Source organism: Salvelinus fontinalis, chromosome 9 (assembly GCF_029448725.1).
Source record: "Salvelinus fontinalis isolate EN_2023a chromosome 9, ASM2944872v1, whole genome shotgun sequence".
Classification (NCBI taxonomy): Eukaryota; Metazoa; Chordata; class Actinopteri; order Salmoniformes; family Salmonidae; genus Salvelinus; species Salvelinus fontinalis.
In genome coordinates this window covers 36542497-36555513 of record NC_074673.1, presented here as the reverse complement: position 1 = coordinate 36555513, position 13017 = coordinate 36542497, and the positions used below count along the sequence as shown (strand labels likewise).

At 42.5% G+C, this 13017-nt stretch overlaps 1 protein-coding gene across 1 annotated transcript in view; it reads right to left on the bottom strand.

Annotated features, from left to right (window-relative positions):
• The window catches only part of LOC129862505 (rho family-interacting cell polarization regulator 1-like), a 110529-nt gene extending 105622 nt beyond the window's left edge, over positions 1-4907 (bottom strand). The window contains exon 1 of the mRNA XM_055934248.1: positions 4434-4907. The gene's annotated coding sequence lies outside the window, so the exon portion shown is untranslated. The remainder of the gene's footprint in view (positions 1-4433) is intronic.
• Positions 4908-13017: the final 8110 nt, after the last annotated feature.

The following is a 13017-nucleotide window of genomic DNA, read 5'->3' as shown; positions in this document are numbered from 1 at the left end:
TCAAGAATGTTCCACCACCAAAAGCACATCCAGCCAACTTAAATCAACTGTGGGAAGCACTGGAGTCCACATGGGCAAGTATCCCTGTGGAACACCTTCTACAACTTGTAGAGTAAATGCCCAGACAAATTGAGGCCATTGTGAGGGCACAAGGAAGCGGGGTGTGGAATATGTTCTTAATGTTTGGTATAACCAGTGTGTACAACAGTATTGCTGAAGACAGTTTGGAGTTTGAGATGTATTGTGAATAAATCAAACAAAACATATGGTCTACAGTGCATACACTGAACAAAAATATAAAATGCAACATGTAGTGTGGTCTCGTGTTTTATGAGCTGAAATAAAAAAATACCAGAAATGTTACATATGCACACAACACTTTTTTCTCTCAAATGTTGTGCACAAATTTGTATACATTCCTGTTAGTGAGCATTTCTCCTTTGCCGAGATGATCCAGCCACCTGACAGGTGTAGCATATCAAGAAACGGATTTCTTATAAGCTTCCGGGTTAGAGTCCCGCTCTTGAAAGTGGCAGCTCTAGCCTTTAGCTCAGTGCGGATGTTGCCTGTAATCCATGGCTTCTGGTTGGGGTATGTATGTACGGTCACTGTGGGGACAACGTCATTGATGCACTTATTGATGAAGCCAATGACTGATGTGGTGTACTCCTCAATGCCATCGGAGGAATCCCGGAACACATGAGAGCACCAGCTGTTCCGGAAGACTGTGTGATGATACTCTCCACAGCCGATGTGAGTAATACCTTTACACAGGTCAACATTCACAAGGCCGCAGGGACAGACGGAATACAAGGACGTGTACTGTGAGGATGCTCTGACCAGCTGGCAAGTCTTCACTGACATTTTCAACCTCTCCCTGTCCGAGTCTGTAATACCAACATGTTTTAAGCAGACCACTATTGTCCCTGTGCCCAAGAACACTAAGGTAACCTGCCTAAATGACTACCGACCCGTAGCACTCAGGTCAGTACCCAGGAAGTGCTTTGAAAGGATTGTCATGGCTCACATCAACACCATTATCCCAGAAACCCTAGACCTGCTCCAATTTGCATACCGCTCTAACAGATCCACAGATGTTGCAATCTCTACTACACTTCACACTGCCCTTTCCCACCTGGACAAAAGGAACACCTATGTGAGAATGCTGTTCATTGACTACAGCTCAGCACCACAGGGGGGCACCGGTACAGAGTCAACGTGCCCCCCGCACATTGACTCTGTACCGGTACCCCCCTGTGTATGGTCTCGCTATTGTTATTTTACTGCAGCTCATTAATTACATGTTTTAAGCAGACCACTATTGTCCCTGTGCCCAAGAACACTAAGGTAACCTGCCTAAATGACCTTCTTACTCAACCAAAAAAAATTAAACTGCATTTTTGGTTTGGGGCTCGTAAGTAAGCATTTCACTGTTGTACTCGGAACATGTGACTAATAAAATTTGATTTGAGATCCTGAAGCCCATTGTCATGCCATTCATCCGCTGCCATCACCTCGAAATGGCATAGAAAAAAGCATCGCGCTCCTGGAGCTTAACACGTCCATCTATGCCATTTCATTTGAACCAAGACTACAGCAGCCAATCAGAACCGTGTTCTATCCCATGCTTCCCACACCTGTTGTTGGCAATTCTCCCAAGTGATGTTGCGAGTAGCCTCGTTCATAAGGGGGAGATATGAACAGAGACGAAGAAAATGCAGTCCCAGAAATAATTACTGCAAAAGGATCAGTTGTTTTGGCTTATTGAACTGACACAAAATACTATAGCAACAACACGGGTCACAAGCAACTTATTCCACCATTTGAAACACAGCATGACAACAAAACAAAAATTGGGCAGAGGCCAACAAGCATCATAACAAGAGCAAAGCCCAGGCAACAACCCATTATGGAATAGTTTGCACACACAATTCCCTATGCAAAACACGTACTGAGGGAATGAAATAAGATGCCATAACGTACCACATCCCAAAAGACATGGCCCCAAATTCAACAGTTGAACAAAGTGGGTTCAAGAAGATGGTTCACACTCTGGACAATAAATACAAAATGCCATGTACAGGAAATATCATGCCAAAACAGGTGCACCATTTGGCGACAACAAGTGGAGCCCTATATGTCATTGACAATGTACTACATCGATGCCGACTGGAAGCTGCGCAGCAGGTGCTTGCAGACTGCCCACTTTCCAGAGGACCACACTGCAGAGATAATATCCCAGGGGATGTGGGACTCGTTAGCAGCCTGGGATCCGCCAGAGGAGAAGCAGGTATGCATCACAATGGATAGTGGGGCAAACATCTTTAAAGCCACCAACCTAAACGTGTGGATGAGGTTGCAGTGTCTTGGACATCGACTTCACCTCGCCATTGGTATGTATTGTAATAAAGTTAAATATAAATTTAGCAAAAAGTTATGCCTACATTTTGATTGCATTTGGCGCAAATAATATGCTGCAATTACCAAACACCAATATACTTGAACTTGGATGAAATACTATTGCATTTAAATCTGAAGAAATAAATGCATGTTTAAAATACAGGTCTCTTTCTGTAGAAGTGTTTCATCATCTTATTAATCATATGCTGGATCACCTGGTAGCCAAATAACTTAGGCTAATATATTGTGGCAATTCCTGTACATGGTGTAAAAAGGGTGTAACTGTACACCTCCCCCAAAAATAAATGTATAATTATTGCGGGAAAAAACTAACAAAAAAAGGGTATATTTATCTTGCTATGGATTTTTGACCATATCACCTAAATCTACTGTAGGCACAAGGGGATGTGTGTAGGTCAGTGTTGGTCTTACACATGGGGTACACAGCCATGGATGCAGACAAGACTGAAGAGACCGACACATTCCTCATATCCCAAACATAACACCACTCATTCCTCCCCCGACCAGTCTCTACAAAACCACTTCACATTTTGTTCATAGACCATAACTGTAACATTAGGAATATAACCCTCTCAAATCTATTAACATACAGGTAACTGCCAAAATATATTACATGAGGGACGAAGTATATTGAAAGCAGGTGCGGTTCCTGAGATAATTAAGCAATTAACATGCTCATGCTTAGGGTCATGTATAAAAATGCCCAGTTGCTTAATATTTTGGCTATCATGGCTAGAAGAGATCTTAGTGACTTTAAAAGAGGGGTCTCAAAGGAGCATAGGGTGTGTGTGTGTCTCAGTCACCAGATCTCAACCCAATTTAACACTTCTGGGATATTCTGGAACGGCGCCTGAGTCGTAGCGACGCCTGAGACTGCGTTTTGACCACCAACAAAACACCAAATGATGGAATTTCTCGTGGAAGAATGGTGTCACATCCCACCAATAGAGTTCCAGACACATGTAGAATCTATGCCAACGTGTATTGCCCTTTTAAGACGCTTTATGTTGGGGTTTCCTTTATTTTGGCAGTTACCTGTAGTTAGTCAGCAGCATCAATGACATCATGATTATTCGTGTTAGGCTTCTATTACACGGAATTTAAGACGTTTTCTGGAAAGTTGGTACTGTTTAGGCTTACATGCAGGACCTTCTCCAGCAATGGCTTCACTCCAAACATGGGATGTGCTTGTCCATTTTATCCAGACGCTTATTCTGGCTATTAAAACTTAAAATCTGCGGCCAATGTAAACAAGGTTTCATCATTTGCAGATGGAGACATTCCCTTGCATCGACATAGAAAAAAAAAGTCAACAGATGGATTAGATTGTAGGAGATTAGCTAAACGAAATCGGCAAGCAACAGCAATGGAGATAAGGACATGATTCGCGAAACAAAATGTTAGTGTAGCGTCAAGTGATTCTGACAGACAGCTGTTAACACCAACATTTACAATATATTGGATTCTATAAACAGATTATCATATGGTGCACTGACAGGCTGTATAGTGTGTCGCCCTCTGTTTCATAAAAAGCCAAGGATTCTTTCCCGCGGCTTGTGTTACTAAATAGCCGTGGCTACCAAGCATTTCGATCGCATTCATTTCAAATATCAAACAAATCCCAGTTTACAGACAAGACTCTCTTTGTCATCATAACGCTGAGCAACAATGAGCCCTCTCCGTTTACCCTGCACTCATCATGGGTCACTGCCTCGTCACCCATGACAATCTGCTGGAGGATTCCACCAACACAAAGTAGACCACAATTTATTTTAAAAGGAAACATCTGACTAAATAGCCAGGCCTATAGTCTTTAGTCACATACAGTCCGTTGTGTGAGTGAATGGTTTCAAAATTGTGCTTCACGTGACTTACTGTATTGCAGTAGCCGGGCTATGCAGAAGACTATATCAAATATTATGAAAATAAATATACACACACTTCTTAAATTCACACCTAAATGCCATATGCTACTTAGGACAAACCACAAGATAAACACAAAACCAACATACATGTCTGCCGCCAGGGTAGGTAGTCTATCAGCCGAAGTCACTCCAAATCTCCGAATTTCAAATGAAAATGTCAATTCAATAAACAAGGAAATTAGTTCAGCGAATTGCTTCATCAGAAATAAGCAAATGACACAATTAATATCCAAGAGACTTGTTTTCGCAATGCAGTTCCTTTGTCATTTGCCCTCCAGTTTCACGAGTGTCACTTTCTCCCTCTGCTGCAAGAGAAGTGGAAGGCTTGCTTCCTTATCTCTGGAGGGGTGTTGACAAACCAATGAGGATGAAGAAGACTTCCAGCCGACCCCGGGCCGTGACTTCTTGGAGAAGTGGCGAAAACAGGCAACGAAACCATGCGCCACAGCTTTGTAGCCTACTAACTCCTGTTGAGCACTCTTCGAGAGTTTATCCGCGGGTGCAAACACACAGACCGACACACTCAACTAGGAGCTGCTATGGCAGCAGGGAGCAATGTGCTGGTTGGGCTTCAAAGAGCAACGGGGGAAGGGTGGGTGGAGGGAGAAGGGGGATTTTCAGCTGTGTGCGCCTCTCACGTCTTGAGAGTTGGAATAGAAATGCCTCCCATTCACCCCCTCCTCAATACCCAAATGGACTTTGGCATGCAACCTGTACTTGGAAGTACAAACAGTTAATGTAAAGTTATTGACAGGGAATGTGTAGTCCTATGCTCAAACTAAGGTTGCAGAAACAGATGCCACAGGACGCATAAGGTAAGGTAGGTAGATGTATTGCCCACATTTTCTTGTTAGTTTATTTCTCACAAATGTCACAAAAGCAGGTTTAATTATAGTGATGACACTGCACCGTCCTCTGAGTTGAAGTTAGCAGGGAGAGAGAGTAGGCCTATGTGACATCCACAGGATTACTTCACTAGGGTGATCCTTCCTATGGACTGGGGCATATGATACACTATATATAGAAAAGTATGTGGACACCCCTTCAAATTAGTGGATTCGGCTATTTCAGCAACACCCGTTGCTGACAGGTGCATAAAATCGAGCACACAGCCATATCATTTCCATAGACAGAGTGACTTTCAAGATGGCACCATCGTAGGATGCCACCTTTCCAACTAGTCCATTTGTAAAACCTCTGCCCTGCTAGAGCTGGAAACGTCCAGGAGCAAAAACGTCTCAGCAGCGAAGTGGTAGACCACATAAACTCACAGAACGGGACCGCTGAGTGCTGTAGAGCGTAAAAATCGTCTGTCCTCGGTTGCAAAACTCACTACCCGAGTTCCAAACTGCTTCTGGAAGCAACATCAGTACAATAACTGTACGTCGGGAGCTTCATGAAATGGGTCTCCATGGCTGAGCAGTCGCACAAGCCTAAGATCGACATGTGCAATGCCTAGTGTTGGCTGGAGTGGTGTAAAGCTCATCGCCTTTGAACTCTGGAGCAATGGAAACTCTGGAGTGATGAGTCCAGCTTCACCATCTGGCAGTCCGACGGATAAATCTGTGTTTGGCGGATCCCAGGAGAAGGCTACCTACCCCAATGCTTAGTGCCAACTGTAAAGTTTGGTGGAGGAGGACTAATGGTCTGGGGCTGTTTTTTTTCCATGGTTCGGGCTAGGCCCCTTAGTTCCAGTGAAGGGAAATCTTAACGCTACAGCATACAATGACATTCTAGACAATTCTTTGCTTACAACTTTGGGCCAACAGTTTGGGGAAGGCCCTTTCCTGTTTCAGCATGACAATGCCCCTGTGCACAAAGCAAGGTCCATACAGAAATGTTTGACTGAACTTGACTGGCCTGCACAGAGCCCTGACCTCAACCCCATCAAAACCTTTGGGATGAATTGGAATGCTGAGAGCCAGGGCTAATGGCCCAACATCAGTGCCTAACCTAACTAATGTTCTTGTGGCTGAATGGAGAGAACAAATCTATTTAATCCATTTTGAATTCAGGCTGTAACTGTAACACAACAAAATATGTAATAAGTCAAGGAGTATGAATACTTTCTGAAGGCAAGTACATATACTCTCTGCCACAATGACAAAGGGAATATTATTAGCAGTACCTCTTTTTTGCGAAATCAATTTTTAACTTAGATAATTTCCCTGTTAAAATGTCATCTTAATCGCACCTCGAGCGAAGCCTCAAGTGGAGAAATTATATATACATATATATTACTAGTAAAAATAAAAAAAAATCTGCCCGGCAGATTGAGGCCCCTTGATGATGTGAGGCCTGAGGCAATTGCCTCTTCTACCTAATGGTAAGTCCGCCACTGACCACAAGCATATACCATACTAACAGATACCATACTGACAATCCACATTATTATTTTGTACAATGATCTTCATCAATCTGAAGATGATATTGCCCTAAGAGTCTGATGCTTCGATCTGGAGAACATCACATTTCTCTGATGCTGACTGTATTTCTCTTCAAACACTCCATCCTCTGAAAAGTGCTGTGAAAGCAGCCTGCTTTTCCTATCTTCTGGTTTCCTTGAGACTTGCACTTTCTTTCAAATCTAGATTTCAAAGAAGACAAGCTCCATGTGCCTGTTGATATACTGCACTGCACACATGATAGCCTGGTTTCTAGTACAGCTGTGTGCACAGCAGAAAGATACACACATCTTTAAACAAGTCATCAGTGAGCGTCAATAAACTGATTGCAGAGCAATAGTTGAACCGAGACCCTAACAACACACTCTGTGAAAACGTTTGAGTGGAAGAGATAAGTCCATCAAAAGAGGGAAGAGATTTCTCAGGGCCAGCATTACTAAAATGGCGCCGGAGAGGAAGGCTGACGTCTTACGTGTTCCTATACAATTGTGATTTTGTTTGTTTCTTTGCGTTGTTTGTACCTTATTATGTACATGATGTCGCTGCTACCGTCTCTTATGACCGAAAATAACTTCTGGACATCAGAACTGCGATTACTCACCACGAACTGGAAGAATCCATTTTTCCTTTAAAGAGTCCGACGAGCCCGACGTGAATGACATACTGCTTTCCCAGGAGCAGGCCCAGATCCCCATCATTTGCGTGAAGAGAAGGCAGAGAAAAAGGGTCCGGCGGGCTGCCTTCAGAGAATTCGTAGGCGATCAAATAAAGCCACACTGCCTTCCATTCTGCTAGCAAACATGCAATCTTTGGAAAATAAAATCGATGACCTACGCAGAAGATTAAACTACCAACGGGACATTCAAAACTGCAATATCTTATGCTTCACAGAGTCGTGACCGAACGACGACATTATCAACATACAGCTGGCTGGTTATACACTGCACCGGCAGGATTGAACAGTGGGGCAGTGGACTATGTATTTTTGTAAATAACAGCTGGTGCACGATATCTAAGGAAGTCTTGTGGTTAGGGGCTCGTAAGTAAGCATTTCACTGTAAGGTTGTTCTATTCAGCGCATGTGACTAATAACATTTTATTTTATCTCCTCCGCACACACAAACACAGAGTAAATGTATATGACAGTGATAAAAGCCCTGAACCCTCCCAGACTGGCACTCCCAAAAGAGATGAATGACTCCTCTCTCAGGCCCTGGGCAGTTGTTACCCTGGCAACCCTGGGTGATGTCATGCGTTTGGAAGGAGAGACTGCACAGCCGCCTCCCTGCCTGTGTGAGATAGGCCAAGACTGGAAAGAGAGATCAATAGAGGTCTGCCATTCACCACAATGCCCACCACCCCTCCACAGTAACTGCACCCTCTATTGAAACCCACCAGCCCATTTTTCAGTTATCTGAATTATTCTGTCACCCTCAATCACCACTACGACCCCACCAACCCATATCACCCCCCCCCCCCCCCCCCATATCACCCCCCCATTCACTCCACCTTAGTGCAATCCCAACAAACCTATTTGATGTCCAAGGTATTGGGCAGAAGGACATAATGCAGTACACAAATTTCTCTGGGGACAGGGAGGACATGACCCCCTCACATTTTAAAATTGCATTTTTGTCACCCCCAGTTTCATCATTGCACTGTTATACTAAAAGCTGTACAAGTGTGCTTTAGGACCATGCAGACGCCTCAGAGCGGTCAGGTAGGCTGATTGGCGGTGTCTGCCGGCTGGATCTATGACTGAGCGGACACCAGAGAGTGTGCAGACAGGCTGTGTGAAGGCAAAGCTTCTGAAAGGCATGGTGTCTGCAGCTGCTGTCTCTGTGTGAGTTGCGCCTTTTCTCCGAGTTGTAAAAGCAAGCAGAGCAGAAGCTGGTAACTATATTTGATTGATATAGCTGGCAAGGTAACTGCTGTTTGACTTAACAGAAAAAAAGTATTTATTCCCAGTGCTGAGCTCGTAGTGTAATTGACATGTACCATTAGCTACAGTAATGTTATATTACCTCTCGGCTGAAGTTATGTCTGATGATAATGAACTAACTAGTTATTTAGTAGCTACCACAGCCAGTTTAGCTCTAATGTTAGTCTCTAGCTATCTGTCAGGTACAGTTGAAGTCGGAAGTTTATGTAACAGGGTTTTATTGGTGATTCCCCTTGCCACTTTATTGTTAAGCCAATGGGTTTTTGGTTTTAGTTTTGTCTTTCCTTCACCGACTCAACATGGCATCTTATTGGCTGGTTTGCGTAGCTTGCTTACGAGGGAGGATGTTTCAGTTAGAATCATCCCAGTGAACAAGCACCAAACCAGCGGTAAGTTGTTGGTTGCAAAGCACTGTACATCAAAAGTGATTTTTATACTCTCAAGTGATGATTTAAATGTACAATTTATATCAATTTGTTTGTAAATGTTATTCGAACATCACACATAAGATGCAGTGTTTTTTGGAGAATATTGGTTGCGCATTTTGTTGTAAAGAATTCCCGCCAGTACTAGCTAGCAACTTACTGTGTCTGGTGGGGGGGGTTCATATATTTTGTACAGTGCGTGAGTGCAGAGTTGGATGGTGAGCCGTGCATTGCATGACGTGCAATTTTGTGCTGTTACTATCAGGTACATTGTTAAAGATATTATATTGTATATTGTAATTGTATTATTTTGGTAACTACATGCCCAGTGAACAAGCACCAAACCAGCGTGCGTGAGTGCAGAGTTGGATGGTGAGCCGTGCATTGCATGACGTGCAATTTTGTGCTGTTCCTATCAGAATAAATCTCCACGACTGGTACTACACGTTGGAGTTCGTGTCGAGGATTGATTGTACATACACTTAGGTTGAAGTAATTAAAACTCGTTTTTCAACCACTCCACAAATTTCTTGTTAACAATGTTTGGCAAGTTGGTCAGGACATCTACTTTGTGCATGACACAAGTCAGTTTTCCAACAATTGTTTACAGACAGATTATTTCCCTTATAATTCACTGTATCACAATTCCAGTTGGTCAGAAGTTGACATACACTAAGTTGACTGTGCCTTTAAACAGCTTGGAAAATTCCAGAAAATGTTTCATGGCTTTCGAAGCTTCTGATAGGCAAATTGACATCATTTGAGTAAATTGGAGGTGTACATGTGGATGTATTTCAAGGCCTACCTTCAAACTCAGTGTCTCTTTGCTTGACATCATGGGAAAATCAAAAGAAATCAGCCAAGACCTCAGGAAAATAAATTGTAGACCTCCACAAGTCTGGATCATCCTTGGGAGAAATTTCCAAATGCCTGAAGGTACCACGTTCATCTGTACAAACAATAGTACGCAAGTATAAGCACCATGGGACCACGCAGCCGTCACACCGCTCAGGAAGGAGACGCGTTCTGTCTCCTAGAGATGAACGCACTTTGGTGCGAAAAGTGCAAATCAATCCCAGAACAACAGCAAGGACCTTGTGAAGATGCTGGAGGAAACAGGTACAAAAGTATCTATATCCACAGTAAAACGAGTCCTATATCGACATAACCGGAAGGCCGCTCAGCAAGGAAGAAGCCACTGCTCCAAAACCACCATAAAAAAGCCAGACTACAGTTTGCAACTGCACATGGGGACAAAGATTGTACTTTTAGGAGAAATGTCCTCTGGTCTGATGAAACAAAAATAGAACTGTTTGGCCATAATGACCATCGTTATGTTTGAAGGAAAAAGGGGGATGCTTGCAAGTCAAAGAACACCCTCCCAACCGTGAAGCATGGAGGTGGCGGCATCATGTTGTGGGGGTGCATTGCTGCAGGAGGGACTGGTGCACCTCACAAAATAGATAGCACCATGAGGATGGAAAATTATGTGGATATATTGAAGCAACATCTCAAGACATCAGTCAGGAAGTTAAAGCTTGGTCGCAAATGGGTCTTCCAAATGGACAATGACCCCAAGCATTCTTCCAAAGTTGTGGCTTAACGACAACAAAGTCAAGGTATTGGAGTGGCCATCACAAAGCCCTGACCTCAATCCCATAAAAAATTTGTGGGCAGAACTGAAAAAGCGTGTGTGAGCAAAGGAGGCCTACAAACCTGACTCAGTTACACCAGCTCTGTCAGGAGGAATGGGTCAAAATTCACCAAACATATTGTGGGAAGCTTGTGGAAGGCTACCTGAAAAGTTTGACCCAAGTTAAACAATTTTAAGGCTATGCTACCAAATACTCATTGAGTGTATGTAAACCTCTGACCCACTGGGAATGTGATGAAAGAAATAATAGCTGAAATAAATCACTCTCTACTATTATTATGGCATTTCACATTCTTAAAATAAAGTGGTGATCCTAACTGACCTAAAACATCATTTTTACTTGGATTAAATGTCAGGAATTGTGGAAAAACTGAGTTTAAATGTATTTGGCTAAGGTGTATGTAAACTTCTAACTTCAACTGTAGCCGTATCTAACACCTGTTGTGTGTATGACATTATTAGCAGCCGTTTTGTCCCGTTTCAACTGAAGTAAATTATCTTGGCTAGTTTTCATTAGTGTATGTATCATTAGAGCTAGCCAAAAGTTTGCTAACGTTAACTATCTCACTAACCTTAGCTATTATTTTTTCCTCAATCCCACTAGACCTGAATCAAATGATGAAACCAGCGGCCAAATTATTGATGACCGAGATTCGGACGTTTTTTGACAGCTCAATGTGAGTTTTTATTAGTCAGTATAGCAATGTAACGTTGTTGATCTGTCAGTTTCCCTAGCTAATTCCCTACTTTTCACACTGACATGGTATAAACAGCTCTACAGGCTACACTGTCATGCACAGTCAGTACACAATACTATGCTCATCATGTCTTAGCAGGATCAGATGGTGACAGCTATCCCAGCATGGTCAGACAGCCAGGGAAGACCAATCTACAAAGCTCAGGTGAATTTTGAGTATATTATAACAATCAGTGAATGGATACAAAGTTCCATCTTGAGTTGATGGGTAGGATACAGTCTGGGATCTGGGAATAATGCTCATCTCAATTATTGAACCATTGATTCTATTCTTGGATAATATAATGTACAAATCTACACCAAGGTAATTCTTTGTCATGCCTCATCTGAGCAGGAGCAGATAGTGACGGGGGTCTCAGCAGGGTCAAGCAACCATGGAAGTCCAGTCTGTGAGGGCACTGAGGTGAACATTTCAGGATACAACACTTTATTGTCTTTGTGCAGAAAACACTGGACAAGCAAGAAGCTTCAAAGATTGAAACTATTTTAAGGCAGTTGACAAACCTCATTTCCAGACTGTATCAAAGGTTTATAGAGGCTTTTCGTGATGACACAAAACATGTCAAACAAAAATTTGAGGAAGACTTGGGAGACACTAATGATGATGATGAATGGATACAGATATGTTTGAATGCCCAGTCATGTTCATATCATCTCAGACATGAATTACTGCAGTTTACGACCATCCATAGAACATACTATATGCCATTGAAACTGAATATCATGCACTGAGAAATGTAATTTCTTTGCTGAAGGTGTAAAACGCAAAAAGGAACATATTTGCATGTTATGATCTTGTGAATTCTGGCTGAATTCTGGCAAAGAGTATGTTCTTTTATCTCAGCATGTCTACAGATTCTCCCTTCTCCCTGTTTCTGTTTGCTTGGAAATGTTGATACTGGCGAATGTTATCAGAAAAAACGGTGTAACCTAGCATTTATAGTGGCTAATGAAATGCATTGCTATTAATTGGAATGTTGGTTACCCTCCCACGATGTCACAATGGATGGCAGAAATGTCGTTATGTATCACTCGATTTGATTTATTACAAGATTAAGGGTATAATGTGCAACTTTCATAAGCTCTGGGTGCCTTATATGGAATACTGTATAACAAAAGGGGTCTGTATTGAAAATATGGGATTTTTTTAGTCCAGCAGTCACCAATAGATTTTTATTTTCATGGCACATGAGACATCTGTCTGATTTGCGCCTGTCTCAGTGGACTAATCCATTGAGGAGGCCACAGGTATGACACGGTCCAAGAATATGGGAATTGGGGCTCAGATGTACAAGGCATGCCTCTCTCCAGAATGCGTCCTCTCCCGCTATTTCGTGGGTATTCATTGTTTCATAACTTTACTGTGTGCATTGTTTTCTGTGTCTATCAATTCCCCATTACATATATCGCCAGTAACAGTTTACATTTACCGTTAATGCCCATTATTTCTAATCTGTAATATTTCTTTGGTTACGGTAATTTCTGTTA